The sequence below is a fragment of the Paroedura picta genome, chromosome 3, assembly GCF_049243985.1.
Source record: "Paroedura picta isolate Pp20150507F chromosome 3, Ppicta_v3.0, whole genome shotgun sequence".
Taxonomy (NCBI): domain Eukaryota; kingdom Metazoa; phylum Chordata; class Lepidosauria; order Squamata; family Gekkonidae; genus Paroedura; species Paroedura picta.
In genome coordinates this window covers 162230831-162246545 of record NC_135371.1, presented here as the reverse complement: position 1 = coordinate 162246545, position 15715 = coordinate 162230831, and the positions used below count along the sequence as shown (strand labels likewise).

At 47.7% G+C, this 15715-nt stretch overlaps 1 protein-coding gene across 1 annotated transcript in view; it reads left to right on the top strand.

The window, feature by feature from the left end:
• Positions 1-3177: 3177 nt before the first annotated feature.
• Positions 3178-15715, top strand: part of RARG (retinoic acid receptor gamma) — a 161981-nt gene continuing 149443 nt past the window's right edge. Inside the window, exon 1 of the mRNA XM_077329116.1 lies at positions 3178-3419. The gene's annotated coding sequence lies outside the window, so the exon portion shown is untranslated. The remainder of the gene's footprint in view (positions 3420-15715) is intronic.

Here is a 15715-nt window from a genome sequence, read left to right as displayed (position 1 = left end):
GACAAATGTTCTATCTAGATCTACCCCACAAGGCTGTTGTGTGACTGGTGCCCCCTGGCCAAGCTCCTTGCCCTACCGCGCCCCCTGTGAAAGGGTCATTTGACCCTCAAGGGGATCCCGACCCCCAGGTTGAGAACTGATCTAGCCCAACCCCCTGCTCAGTGCAGGATCAGCCTCAAGCATTCAGGATAAGTATCTACCCAGCTGCTGTTTAGAATCATAGAATCATAGAGTTGGAAGGGGCCATACAGGCCATCTAGTCCCACCCTCTGCTCGATGCAGGATCCGCCTAAAGCATCCAGTATGAAGTCTGCACACATTGGATAATGCACTTTCAATTTGCTTTTGCAGCAGGATTTTCCAGTGCAGAACAGGATAATCTACTTTGAAAGTGCATTGAAAGTGCATTATCCAATATGTGCGTAATGGGCCCAGGATAAGTCTCTGCCCAGCTGCTGTTTAGAATGATAGAATCATAGAGCTGGAAGGGGGCCATACAGGCCATCTAATCAAACCCCCTGCTCAATGCAGGATCAGCCTAAAGCATGCTTGAGAACTACCTGTCCAGCCACTGTTTAGAATCATAGAATCATAGAGTTGGAAGGGGTTAGAGAGGCCAACTAGTTCACCCCCCCTGCCCAGTGCAGGATCAGCCTAAAGCATCCATGATAAACATCTGTCCAGCCGCTGCTTGGACTCCCTCCCGCTGCTTGCATAATATGACTTTAGCTGGCGTAATCGGGAGTTGCCATGACCTGTAGCTTCCAAATGGCACCCTTTGTATGATTTAGTATAGAGCAGCCTTTCTCAACTTTTTACCCTTGAGAAACCCCTGAAACATTCTTCAGGCTTTGAGAAACCCCAGAAATGGCCTGATCATGCAGAATATGATAAAGAAGCATACCTGTGGACACACCCATATGGGGCTCCTCCCCTTCCCACCCCCTCCAGGCCAATCATTAGCCATTTGGGGAGGGAACAGGGCAATGTGACCATATATGGTCATATCACCCGATAAATGTTGAACAAATTCAAAATTGTATTAAAAAATGCATTAACTCCCACTCATTTGAGAAACCCATCCAGGAAACCCCAGGATTTCACGAAACACTGGTCTTGAAAACCTGGCATAGAGGCAAAGGCTGGTGGAAATGATACCTGGGTGGTATTTATGATCGTCGGAAAATTGCACTATGTGAGGGGCTGTCCTATCCCTGGTGGATGGTGTTAAATCCATGCAGATGGTATCACGGTAGTTGCCAGAAACACATAATCAAGGATCACTTTGTTTATGAAAGGGTTGAAGACGTGGCAAGCTGGTTTTTAAACTCTGCTTCAGCCTGACCACAGTCTATGGTTTCTTCACCTTCCTGAATTCTGGTGATCATACATGCTTGGCAAGTCCTTGTTCCCAGGCATGCAAGAGCTGATTCAGATCAGAACCGCTTCTGCACAGGTAACTTTGCTGTTCTGGCTCCCGTACGGGAGCACAAATCTGGGGTGGACGAGGTGCACCGGGCCGAATGCTTCCCTATGCAGGAGCAGTAAGAGGCGGGGCAACCTGCCCCCGGCTCAAACTCCAGCCTGCAGCCTTGTGCAGAGCCTCCAGTGCGGAAATGGTGCAGGACAATGGAGCATAGGGCAAGGCGGTTGCTTTTCCAATCTGAAAGGGTCCCAGGGTCTCTGTCCCTATTGGGGAAATTTACAAGCTGCCCATCAATTGTCCCAAAGTTTGGTTCCCTTTTCAGTCAAATTGCACTGCCCAGCCCTTTCCCCATATGCTGCTGACCCGGTTGGAATCGGCCCTACGCACCTCGGAATCAAATTTTGGTCTCCATGACCTGAGATGTGGGAGGGAACACAAGGAAAACGATATGTTCTCAAGGAGAGCCGTTTCCAGACAGTCCTAGACTGGGAAGACACCTAAGAGGTCATCCAGTCCTGCCCCCTGTGCAGTGTCAGAAACCTACTGCTCAAGCGTTCTCAAAGCATGGCTATGCAGCCCCTGCTAGAAGATTGCCAGCAAGGCAGAGCAGAGTGGGTCCCACATCATTGTATTTGGTTCCAGTGTCGAATTTCACTTAACCACTAGGAAGCTTGTCTTAATGACCAGCCGAAATTCCCTCCCCTGTAAACTGAATCCCACTGGGTCTAGTCTCACCCTCTGAAATAACATCTTTGCTTTCTTCCACCTGTCTGCCGTGAAACTGCAAAGGATCCTGGGATCTATCGTGCGGCCCGCTCTCAGTTCACAAGAGCCCTTTGCCCATTCTGTTGGGTCTCAGCCCTCAACGGACATGGGCGATGTGCAAAAAGGCGCAAACACTTTTGACATTCCCTAGCAATTACACATGGTTTAGGGGGGACTGGTAACAGGCAGGCAAGATTTTTCTTCAAAGGAAGTGACTGAACTACTTGCTGAGGAATGCCTGATAACTTTTTGGGGAACCCCTCCCAAGTCTTCCAAATCCAGTACGTACCTAAAGGGCAGCGCATTTTTAAAGACGCGTGTGGTGAAACTCACATTTGGGCTGTTTGTGTGGGGAGAGTTAGTCTAGAAGCTGGTCGCTTGGTCTCTCCTTCCTGGTTTGATTCAACACAATGACAACAAGCTTTCTGTTTGTGTACGTCCGCGAGGGCATATTAAGTGAGGGTCGGGCTTATGATGCCTCCTTCCTCCCCCCCCTGCCCCCCCCCACGCTCAGAGGACGAAAGCTCCCCGCTCTTCTATCCCTTTGGGGAAGTCTAATTAAATTCAGTCCCCTGAGTGCATTTTTTTGTTTTGTAATATTCAACAAGTGGGTTTTGGAGTGCATATGGTTGTCATAACTTCCGATCTTCATCGCATACAGAGCGAGATGCAGCTCAAGCAACAGGTTTTTAGCTCCTGTTCGGCAGAAGGTTTTAGCTGCCTTTAATGTGCCGAAGTATTTTCCCCCCCCCATACTTTTGCAATCTAATTTACAAAAAAAAAAACCAAACCCCAATCCCGAGTGGGCAGGGAGAGAATAGAGACCTCTCAGCTCCGTGACAGTGGAACAGTCCCTGATGTCAAGTCCTTTTGACAATCTGTCAGACGCCCGAGCGTGAGGAGGGGGGGGGAGCGGCAGCCACAGCGGCGGGAGGAGGAGAGAGAGAGAAAATATTTTCCGTGTCTTCGCCTGAAGTCATTCTGTGGTTTTTGAAAAAATGTGCTGTATATTTTCAGGGCTGTGTCACATGACCTGCTAGGGTTATGAATAGCTGAGCATAATGATTTCTTAGTGAACGTTTAAAAAAAGAGAGAGAGAGAGAGAGAGAGAGAGAGAGAGTGATTCTCGGCTTGAGAGAGGTTTGCATTTGTTCGGCTACAGCAGGCAAAGAGACGGGACGTGGAAAGTTTCCCCCGACTCAGGTGTCCCCCACACCAAGGCAGCCAGGTGAGTGGGAAATAAAGCCGGGCCTTGGGGTCAGCTGGGAGGTCAGCTCTGCGGTTTGGCGTCTGCTCTGTCTTTCCGTGGCACTGCTGTGCTTGGCTTTTCGGGGGACATCTGTGGACTCTCTTCTTTCTCCGTGACAAAACTTCCAAGGCCTTTTCAAGTCGGTGATTGTGTGTGTGTCTGTGTGTGTGTGTGGGAGGGGGGGTGTTTGTGTTTTTGTAAAACTTCGGCTGTGCGCTCTGTGTGGCTCCGGTGGGCGTGAGGAAGGCTCCCGGTGGAAGGGAGCAAAAGAAGCCGTGTGGAGTGGAGCGGGCGGGTGTGAGGGAGACCCGAGTGGCGCACATGTGTGAGGCAGTGGCTGAGAGTGTGCCTGAGCGTCAGGGGCATGCGAAGAAACAGCCGCGGACCGGGACTGTGAGAGAAAGCGTGTGCGGAAAGTCCAGGTGCCTGTAAATGCAATCATTGCGAGTTGCGGCATTTGTCTGTGTGAGCTGGAAAGACTCCTCATCTGGGTGCATTGAGGGGGTTATTGGGGTAGTCAACCTGTGGTCCTCCAGATGTTCATGGACTACAATTCCCATGAGCCCCTGCCAGCGTTAGCTGGCAGGGGCTCATGGGAATTGTAGTCCATGAACATCTGGAGGACCGCAGGTTGACTACCCCTAATTTAGGGGACCCCGCTGCCCCCCATAATTGATTCTCCTGTTCCCCACTCTCTGACTAGTCTTCTGTCCCACAGTGGGGCTGCGGATGGTCTCTCCACCTAATGATGGGATGCTGGTGTGTGTTTGAAGTGAGTGTCGCTTCCCTTGGGGCCTGTGGTTGTGGGAAGGTGGGGGGAATCCTGGCTCCTTTTCGGTCCCAGGCCTGACCGCTGCGTTCCAAATAGAGAACAAGGGGTGCACGAAGCGGGCAGGGACTGCACTGGTTTTGTGCATGCAGAGAAGGCGAGCATCTCTCTTCTCCCCAAGTGTATGTTCTTTGGAGAAAGACATTCAAAAGCACATGGGAAACATCACTGTGGGCAGTGGGGTATGGCTGCCCTTGAGACCCCCCAAGGGACAGCGTGTTAGCATCTGCAGGGTTTTGGAAGGAATCCTTTGGCCAAAGGAGCGTTGTGTTGATGGGTAGGAGTATATTGGGTGGGGTGGAAGAGGTCTGGGACATTGGATGAACATGGCAACAGGCGAAGGCTGCTGGGTGAAAGGCTCTCTGAAATCCTTCTAATTTTCTCTCTCTGTCTCTCTGTCTCTCTCTGTCTCCGTCTCTCTCTCACACACACACACACTCCAGCACCATAACAATAAATGTCTCCAATACACTGTCTTTGGCCTTCCCATTTAAACAATGCTGCTGTCTTAAAACCCATTTCCAGGTGACATCTCTCCTGGAAAGTTGTGATTGCACTAGGGTTGCCAACTCTGGGTTAGGAAATACCTGGAGATGTTGGGGTTGGAGCCTGGAGTGGGTGGGGTTTGAGGAAAGGAGGGGAGGGACCACAGCAGGACACCATCCGAAGTAGCCATTTGCTCCCAGGGGACGTGATCTTGGTCATCCGGGGTTCACAGTAATAGCAGGCGGCTGGCAGCCCTAGATTGCACAGAAGTTCCTTGCTCATTCCTCGACTGTCCTGGGAGAATTAAGGGAAACAAAACAGTGATTTCCACACGCACGTCTTTCCAGATTCATCTCTCCACCTGTAAGCGTCTCCCCCCCCAATCTCTCCCTCCTTTCCTTTTTCTTATTTGACATTATACATCATCTTATTGTGTACATAGAGAACACACCTTGTATTGTCTGTTTTTCTGAGCTTGGGTGACGACTGTGGAGGACAGTATATATATATATATATATTTATTTGCTTTTGTTCTGTCCAGTAGGCAGTGAGCCTGTTACCTTGGAGATCTTAGATGCCAGTGCAGAAGTGGATCCAATTCTCAGGTCCTGCCGTGGAGAGATATGCAGTCGCGTGGATGGGGAGGTCAGGCTGTCAGGCTTGGGAACTGACTGGGCTACAGACAGCAGGCCTGGTCTGTTTTTATTGATTAGAGTCTAGATATTTAAATTCAACTTTTAGTGGGGGGGAAAGGAATCCCAAGTAGAGTTTGGCTCTGTTAAGTGAGCACCCCCTAAAGGAAAATTTGGGGATTGCTCCCTGGTTAATAAGTTTTTCTTCTGTGCTTTTCAGTCTGGGTAGTTCAGGGTGCCCCTGAATGCCTTCTGCTGCCTGGCTGCCAGGGGTGACTTCTCTTTCTGTTTTAAACACAGCGGAAAGTGAGGCTGAAGGTCATATTGCTAACTGACAAGTGGAGCAGTGAAATGAATCAAGAGATGGGTTTTCCAAACTATATTGCATGTGTGTGATTGAAAACTTCAATTCTCCCTTGGCGTCTCTTTGTTCATATGGTGTTCCTTCCTTCCTTCCTTCCTTCCTTCCTTCCTTCCTTCCTTCCTTCCTTCCTTCCTTCCTTCCTTCCTTCCTTCCTTCCTTCCTTCCTTCCTTCCTTCCTTCCACCCACCCACCCATCCATCCATCCATCCATCCATCCATCCATCCATCAACATATCCTCCCTCCATTCCTATCCATCTATCAATGTTTCCTTCCTTCTTTCCTTCGTTCCTTCGTTCCTTCGTTCCTTCCTTCCTTCCTTCCTTCCTTCCTTCCTTCCTTCCTTCCTTCCTTCCTTCCATCCATCCATCCATCCACCCATCCATCAATGTATCCTCCCTCCATTCCTATCCATCTATCAATGTTTCCTTCCTTCCTTCCTTCCTTCCTTCCTTCCTTCCTTCCTTCCTTCCTTCCTTCCTTCCTTCCTTCCTTCCTTCCTTCCTTCCTTCCTTCCTTCCTCACATTGGGAAATTCCTGGATATTGGGGTGTAGAGACTGGAGAGGGAGGGTGGATTTGGGGAGGGGAGAGACCTCTGTAAGGGTATAATGTCAGAGCCCACCCTCCAAAGCTGCTGTTTTCTCCGGGGGAACTGTTCTCTGCAAGCAAGATCTGTTGTAATTCAAAGAGCCCTCCATGCGCCACCTGGAGACTGGGAACCCAACGAAATGGCTATATAGACCTGAGCTGCTGGCAGGTCCTTTGAACCTGAAAAACAGGATTCAAGCTGACTTACATGATCACCACAGTCCAACCACAAGACTTCACAGAGGGTGGAATCTTCTGGAATTCCATAATTAGAATCCTAGAATCAGAGTTGGAAGGGGCCTCCTGGGTCATCTAGTCCAACCCCCTGCACTGTGCAGGACACTCACAACCCTAGTTCTTGCCTTCGTCTCATTCTCAGTCATTTGTGGGAACATATGCCCCTGAAACAAACTGTTCAGCGGTGCAATTAAAGTGGGGCTTATAACTTGCCTCTGGATGGCTGGTTGCCTATTGCAAGGGAATTTGCCCCTTAGTAGCCAAGCGGGAAGCAAGAGACACATTTTGAAGGTCGGTGCTTTCCTATTTCAGGAGGCAGAGAATCACAGGCGAGGCTAGTTGGGCTGAGAACTTTTTGGGGGGGGGATTTGTTCACAAGGCCGGTTTAGCTATACACGGCATGGTCTTTGAGGCACAGGTTACTCTGCAGCCTAGTTTCAAGTCGTTAGCAATGTCGGTCTGCAGCGGAAGCACTAGAGGTCGACGAGATGTTTTGGATATAAACTTTTGAGAGTCACAACTCTCTTTGTCAGAAATCTGGTGAATGGACCTGTGGCTCTTGAAAGCTTATGCCCCAGAAATGTTGTTGGTCTAAGAGGCTACTGGAATTCAGTAATTCCACAGATATCACATCCCGCCCTTTCAATGTGTTTTTGCAGCTGGGTTTTCCTTTGCGAAAAGTGCATTCTCCAACATGCATAGAATAAGCTAGGCTAGTTGTTGCTAACCTCAAAGGCACAAGGAAAGTCCTTTCTCTTCTTTTGTGTAACCTTATCTGTGCTATTAATTATATATTTATATCCCATCTGTCTTCCCAGAAGCCCTGGGCAGTATATATTTATTTATGTAGAGCATTTTTAACCCCTTTCCCTGTCATTCTTTTTTTTTTCACATTCTTTTATCAAGCCATGTTCTTCTCTTTCCACCTAGGAAGAGTGCTTGCACTCGAAAGCTCATGCTTTGAATAAATCTGTGTTGGTCTTAAAGGTGCTATTGGACACAAATTTTGTTGTGTCCCTCCTCTTGTGACTTTTTTTGTGGCAGCGCCTCCGTCCTCCCCTGTTTGTGGTGAGTCCTCTAGTTGGAGTCCTTGTTTCCAAGGTCATCTGAATCACTCACTGGAACATAAGCTTAATCTGTTAATATAAGGTGTGTGTGCATCTGAGGTTACAGAGTTCCCTTCTCCAAGGGTTTTCAGCATCACGTTGGTGTTCTAACATGCTGCAGGATCTCAGATGCTGAGGAGTTGTACAAAAGGTTGGTGGTTGCAGAAACAAGTTAGGAAAATCTGATAGCAAGAGATCCAAGGTATCCAAACCCAGAAATGCTGGACACAATGCTAGAAAAACTTGCATCCATGATTCCCATCATGGTCTCCTCCCCCACTAGTCTCATGATTGAAATTCATATCCAGCATTTCCAAACCTGGCAAGTTTAGGTTGAAAAACCTAAATGGATCTGCTCAGCACTGTTTTCAATGAGGCTTACTCCCAGGAAAGGACTATTCTTAGAGCTTGGAGGTTGAAAGTGGTGGTGGATGTCAAATTGCAGCCAACTTAGGCAACTTTCAAGGCAAGAGATAAACAAAGTTGGTTGGCCATTGTCTGGCTTCTTCTAGTAACCCTGGTTGTCTCCTAGTCAAGTACTAACCAGGTCTGACCCTACTTAGTTTCCAAGATCTGACAAGATCAAGCTAGCCTGAGCCATGGAAGTTTGGATGGATTTTACTCTAAAGATTTTGTTTTCACACTTACAATCAAGGAACCCTTTTCAAGGTAGAGAGAGATCCTGCAGAAACTGCAGAAGGTCCTGGATACAGTTTTAGAGGGCGCTGCCAATTTATAGAAGGTTCCAGCTATATCTAACAAGTTTCGTTGTAGTTTCATGTGGCCCATAGGACCTAGAACAATTTCAGTTGTGCATACAGGAGAAGATCAGTAATGGCAAATGAGTTTCTTTTCATTAGCCTCCTCCTGGAAGGACTGTTGATAAACTTCTAAGGAACTTCAGAATTTCCTGGAACACACAGTTTGGAAAACAACGGGCCTAGGAACAGCATACCATGTCTACCTGGTGTGACTTTAGCACATTACTGTCCGTGAAGATGATGAAAAGTCCCATGCAATCAAATGCCTTGTTAACTGGGCCCTTGACTTATAAAATTCTGAAGAGGCCCTCTGTGCCTGTCCCAGTATGGCCCCTGGAGAGCAACACCCTCAGCTCACATCAATTTGCTGGTGACCTCTAGACCCAAGGACATAGAATCCTAGAATCATAGAATCATAGAGAGTTGGAAGGGGCCATACAGGCCATCTAGCCCAACCCCCTGCTCAATGCAGGATCAGCCCAGACATGCGCTGGTGGAATAAGTTGCCTGTTGAGATTCGGGCCCTGACAGCGCTATGACAGTTCTGCAGGGCCAGCAAGATGTCACTCTTCCACCAGGCCTCTGGCTGAGACCAGGGCCCATTCTGCACACATAGGATAATGCCCTTTCAATGTGCTTTGGCCGCTAGATTTTCCTGTGCAGAACAGGAAAATACTTCTAAAGTGCATTGAAAGTGCATTATCTATTGTGTGCAGAATAGGCCCAGGACTGTCCGAAGTTTTATCAGCCTCCATCTACCTCCTCTTTCTTGGCTCCCCCTAATTTTAAAAATATTTTTTATCTTTATTATTATATATTTATAGGACACCACTCCTGATCTCACAGGTCCTGGCTCACAGCAACTGACAACAATAAAGTACAATGCAACAGATAAAAAATAATACAATAAAATACATAAAACCCTGTGCTTCCCAAATCCCACCACAAACTAAGGCTCTGCCTTCCCCAATTTGCCAAGTCTCCAGGGATGATGGTACCAGTGGGAGACACTAGACGAGGGGCAACATCTTCCACCCACCCGGGCCTCAACCAGGATGTGATGGTTGCTAGTACCATCTGCACCTTCTCTCTCCCACTCCTTTTATCGTGATATGGGGATAACTGAGATTTTGAGGGTATTATTTTTTAGCCGTGTATCTTTTGTAAGTTGTTTATTGTGTGTGATTTTATACTGTTGTTTTAATTGGGGTTTTATGGGGTTTTTACCCAGTTATTGTAACCCGCCCTGAGCCGTAAGGGAGTGGCGGGCAATAAATCAAGTAAATAAATAATAATAATAAATGACTAAATGCCTGGCGGAAGAGCTCCGTCTTACAGGCCCTCCGGAACTGGGTTAGATCTGACAGGGCCTGCAGCTCTTCCTGGAGTAGCTGGTAGACGGTGTGAAGGGGGCAGGGACAGGTTTTACACTGCATTTTATTGTATTTTACTGTGATTGTATTGTTGTCACTGGTTTTAGTGAATGTTTTTATTGTTGTGAATCGTTCCAAGCCAATCTGGGGAAGAGCGGTATACGAATTCAATATTATTATAATAAATATTATGCCTTGCCCAGGGAAGTTGGCAGTCGTAAGGTAGTTTCTGTTATATAGACTCTTTTGGGAGAATAAATAAGCATGAGGACTCCAGGGTGTAAACTGCACGGAGCTTTTATTCCAATCTCAGGTCGATTCAGTCCCTGCTGTCTACACAGAATGCGATTTCCGTTTTGATTTTGGGCAATTTTAATTTTCCTTCTGCAGCAAGAAGGATTGATCCGGAGTGACCCTACCTTTATTGTGTGATATCTTAGAGTGCTTTTAATACTCAATATTTCAAGATTCGGATTGAGAAAGCAGGCTGTTTTGAACCTCGGCGGTAGAGACGCCCTGATTGGCAAAAGGTGGCCATGTGACAAGCTTGCCTTAAAGGAGAAGCCCCTAATTTCTCTCAGCTTCTGTCAGATTTTTTTTCTCCCTCCTCTGCCTTCTTCAATCCTCCCCCCCCCAAGAAAAGAAAGAAAGAAAGAGGCTTGGCTCCCCCCCCTTCTGAACTACCCTAACCACGTGCAGAACACTTTCCTGTTTCAATGGGGAGGGGGGGAAGAGGAAGACCCAAGTTCAAATTGATCTGAATTCAACAGGATTGACAATGGAATAAACAAAGTAAGTGCAGACTCTGCCCAGGATTCACACTGCAATGCCATGAAATTCAGGTGAGGGAGGATGCTTCTAGATCTAGAGGGTAGGTAAAGAGCCAGGAGACTTGGGTTGGGTCTTGTCTCCTCCTTTCCCATCCCCTTGCAGTTCACTGAAGGTGAATCCGTTTAGTGTTTCTGCATTCGCCCAACGGGGATAGCTCTGAACTATTTCCCAAAGCTGGGTGTTTGATGCCTCTGTGAACGATTATATGGGAGTAAGTATTGGATGTGAATAGTCTCCAAGGGCTGGTCTACACAAGCAGCAGACTGAGGTGGAGATGCGATAGGAAAGCGTCAGGGGGCGGATCTTGCTGTTGTGTTAGATTTCTACTGACGTGGAGGTTTTGTCTGAGCCAAGGAGCATTCAGAAGTGGAATCCACCATCTAAAGTGGGGGAACTAGTCAACCCCTCTGCCTACAGGTTCTCCCATCTCAATCCCCTCCTCCTTCCCTGGTATGTATGAACCTGGGTGTGTCAATGCCTGGTTCCCCTGGGAGTCGGGTTGCCAACTTCCAGGTGGGTTCCTGGAGATCTCCCAGGACTGCAATTGATCTCCAGTCAACTTACATGAGTTTCTTTGGGGAAATGGCTTCTTTGAAGGGTAGACACCATGGCAATGTACCCACCTGAGGTCCTGCCCTTTCCCAAATCCCGCCCTCCCCTGGCTCCATCCCCTAAAGCTCTGGATTCAATGCTGGCAATCCCCACTCCTCTTGCTTTTGGAAGTTCATTGTGTATCAGATAACTAGGACTGTGACATAGGGATGCCAACCTGCAGGTGGAACCTGGAGATCATCAAGAATTACAACTGAGCTCCAGATGCCTGAGCTCGGTTCCCCTGTCCTGGCCAGCCTCCGGTACTTTTGTGATGACTTACTGTTCCCTCTGTTGGGCTTCTCAGCTCCTACTCCTTCCAAAATAAGCAATGCATGCAAATGTCCTCAATTTGCATAATTCTGCTTGCTGCGTTCGGGTTGGCTTGGCACAGAGACAGCTCTGCGAGTTGCTGTCCTTTTCTTGGCCCCCTTTTTCCTTGCTGCTTCTTTGGCATGTGGTTCTTCTTACCCAGCCTCTGCTCCTAGGCCAGAGAAAAAAAAAAGGGGGGGGGGGAAGATGCTAGCCAAAAAATGTTGGTTGCTAGCCAAAATAAAGTTTATCCAGCTCTTCCCTCCCATTGGCACTGAACCGGGTAGCAAGCCGAATCCCATTCTCAGTTGGTAGCTGCTTTTAAACTATAAGCTTCCTCTTGTTCCAGCACATGTCACCTAGAGGTGGCACATGAGAAAAGCGGATCGGGACACCCAGTAGGGTAGATACCTGGGCTCGTTCGCTGCCTGCACTAGAAAGGAGTTGCCTTTTTAAAAAACGGGTTGTTGTTTTTTAATGCACGGAGAATCTTGAAGCTGTCGTTTTCAACTGAGTAGGCAGTGCTTGGAAGCATTTGCTGACTCTGGGAACAAGGTGGCAAGATTTTTCCTTTGTTTCAAACAAAGCAATGGCCAGTGAAGAAGAGGAGGAAGAAGAAGAGTTGGTTCTTATATGCTGCTTTTCTCTACCCGAAGGAGTCTCAAAGCGGCTTACATTCATCTTCCCTTTCCTCTCCCCACAACAGACACCCTGTGAGGGAGGTGAGGCTGAGAGAGCCCTGACATTACTGCTCAGGCAACCAAGAGCCCATAATTTATTTATTTACCTCACCGGTTCTCCACTCCTTCATATTATCCTCCCAACAGCCCTGAGAGGTAGATTAACTTGTGAGTGCATGACTGTCATCTCCTCCTGGTTCTTTGAGAAGACCATGACCACATGTGCAGTATTGACAACTTGGTAAAGTAGGAGGGATTGCTCTATTCAAGGAAAATTGGTGGTATGGCACGGGGGGTGGGGAGTATTAAAGCCCCTCTCCTCTTGTGCCATGGCCTTGAACTGAATTGGTCCCCACTTGCTTGGAAATCGAAGTTTCCGCCAAGAACTCCCAGGGCATACCTGACATGACCCAAGACAGACCTAGGGCAAATCGTGGAGCTGTATCGTTAGGGCCTGAAAGAAAAGGAAACCAGTAACGGTGCCCCTCAGGTTATTTATGCAGGCCCAGGGCGTTTCTAGTCAGCCATCTCTTTAGCGGTAACTGTAGTACAAACTCTCTGTCCCCCTTCAATTTCCGCTTGTGTTGAACTTGTAGCATGGAAGCCTGGGCAACAGACGTGGGTGTACCTAAATCCAAATGGATATTGCTGCCAAGTTACAGCCACCTTATGGCAAGCCCACACAGGATTTTCAAGGCAAGAGACATTCAGAGGTGGTATGCCATGGACTGGCTCTACAGAGCACCCTGGGTGGCCCCCTGTCCAAAGACTAACCAGGGTGTAGTCTGCACGGGGCTTTCTACCCACCCCCAGTTCGAATGAATCCCTCCCCTCTACACTGAATTCGATTTCCACTTTGATTTGGGGCACTTTAAATTTTCCCTCTCCAACATGCACGATTGATCCGGAGAGACCCTACCTTTCCCCCGCGATTTCCAGAAGTGGATATAAGCCTTGATATTTGAAAAATCTGCATCAGGTAGTGTGTAGATATTTGCTTCTTTCAAATTAACTCCCTTCTCTGTGCCTGGTAGTAGGCGTGTGTGTGTGTGCCGAATGGCGCATCGACCCCTGCAGCTCCCCTCCCCCTTGGGTTCCAGTACTGGCAGCTTCAGGTGTGAGCAGCCGCTTTGGAGGCTGAAGCACCCAGCCCTAGTCCGAGCCCATCCTAACAACCTCTGGAGCCTGCTTCCAATTTAAGTGGCTCTTCCTTTGGAATCTCATTCTCAGTTGGCAGCTGCTTTTAAGATGCAGGCTTCCTCATGTTTCAACACGCGTCACCTAGAGCTGGCACATGAGATGGGTGGAGAAGGGTTTGTGCATATATGTCCCACTAAGCTGCAACAAACCCATGACAACCCCAGCAAGGCAATTTTCAAGTTTTCAATGCAATTTAGCTGGAGAAGTGGTTTGCCATTGTCTTCCTTTGCAGAGGCTTCCTTGGGGGCGTCTGGAGTTTGGTGTAGTGGTTAGGAGTACGGACTTCTAATCTGGCGAGCTGGGTTTGAATCTGCGCTCCCCCACATGCAGCCAGATGGATGACCTTGGGCTCGCCACAGCACTGATAAAACTGTTCTGACCGAGCAATAATATCAGGGCTCTCTCAGCCTCACCCACCTCACAGGGTGTCTGTTGTGGGGAGAGGAAAGGGAAAGTGACTGTAATCCACTTTGAGACTCCTTCGGGTAGAGAAAAGTGGCATATAAGAACCAACTCTTCTTCTTCTTCTTCTTCTTCTTCTTCTTCTTCTTCTTCTTCTTCTTCTTCTTCTTCTTTTTCTTCTTCTTCTTCTTCTTCTTCTTCTTCTTCTTCAGTACAAGGCAGTTTCATGGATCCGCTAAGAAAACGAACGGGCTTAAACAATCCCTTGCCACAACATGCCAACTGAATGCAATCCTTCCTGCAACTGATAAATGTCTCATGAAAAGTGATACCGATATAAATGTCTTAATCTCTCAGGTGTCACAAGGCTCTTTGTTGCTTTCCCCTTGAGTAACCAGTCCCACCCTTAGTGGTAGATCACAGAGAGACAAGTGTTTGTACAGGGAATGGCACTGGATGCCGTGCAATTGCACTCAAAAACAACAACCCTTCCATGTGTATAGTGGGCCTAAGAATAAAAATGTCCTCCAGATTACAGGGACACAGCACTCAACCTCCCCGTTTCGGACCTTGGCACCGACCTAATGCAGCCCTGGGCTAAAACTAATAACTGGACGGGATGAAATGGTCTCACATAATACATCCACTGTTCACATGAATCATGTTGGCTGGACCCAGTGGAATGGCCGTAGTTTGCGGGAGAGCCAAGGACATACTTCGGGCAGGTGGTGGGTAATGGGTTGGTGCCGCGAGAGGAAAAACCTCGTTATGTGGCCTATTACAGGTTAGAACAGGCTGCAGACTTCGGCTGCTTTGTTGAAGGAGGAGGGGGAGAAGGGAAGCTTTGGAAATCAAGCGAGGGGGATGAAATCCAAAAAAATTGTCAACAGAGCAGAAGGAGAGAGAGGGCAATTTTTTAAAAAGCTCTCATTGAGAGCCAGCATGCACAGAAGTGGCTTTTCTCTCTCCCCCAGGTTGAAATGAATGCATCAGTTGCTTTTGTGTGTCTTAATAAAATCAGAGTCCGGTAGCACCTTTAAGACCAACAAAGATTTATTCAAGGCAAGCACTCTTTGTCAGACTATATGCTTGCACTCGAAAGCTCACGCCTTGAATAAATCTTTGTTGGTCTTAAAGGTGCTACTGGACTCTGATTTTATTGTGCTACTTCAGACCAACTCGGCTACCTATTTGAATCTTCTGTGTGTATTGTTCAGCTTCTGTTACCATTGTTTGTGATACAGTATCTGCTCAACAAAAAATAAATAAATTCATAGACATTCCTTGCTGTGTCGGCCTGGAGCCTTGTAAGTGGATCTGCAGAAACAAATCCATTGAGAAAAAAATTTAGCTGGGTGGACATAGCCAGAGAAAAGATTGTATGGAAGAGTCTTTATTAGCTTCTGATAGATGCAGGGTTATTTGAAAGGCGTTTGGTATGCTGAGTCCCCATATCTGACTTTCTCGAGGTAACTAGCACTAAACTCCTGTGTTCGGTGGTTCCCCTCCCTAGAGGGAAATCTGGACATATTCTTAAGGACACTTTTGAATGGACTCAACCAGACGTAATGGCCTACAAGCGCTAAGTTACTTACGTATAACTTGGCCTGATACAGGACAACTGGAATGGGATGTGGGGGGACTTACCAGCAGTAAGGCCCAGGCCACATAGCCGGCATCACACAGGATGTGATGTCATCACACCAGCAACTTCTGGGTGACACTCTAGGATTTGGGCAAAAACTCTGTGGTAAAAATGGCTTCAATCGTGGAGTTTTTGTGCAAATACCAGAATATTGATGATGTGATTATGTCTCTTCCTGTTAGATGCCATCTGCATGGCCTATGTTTTCTATCTGCTGGTAAGTCTCCCCACCAGCCAGT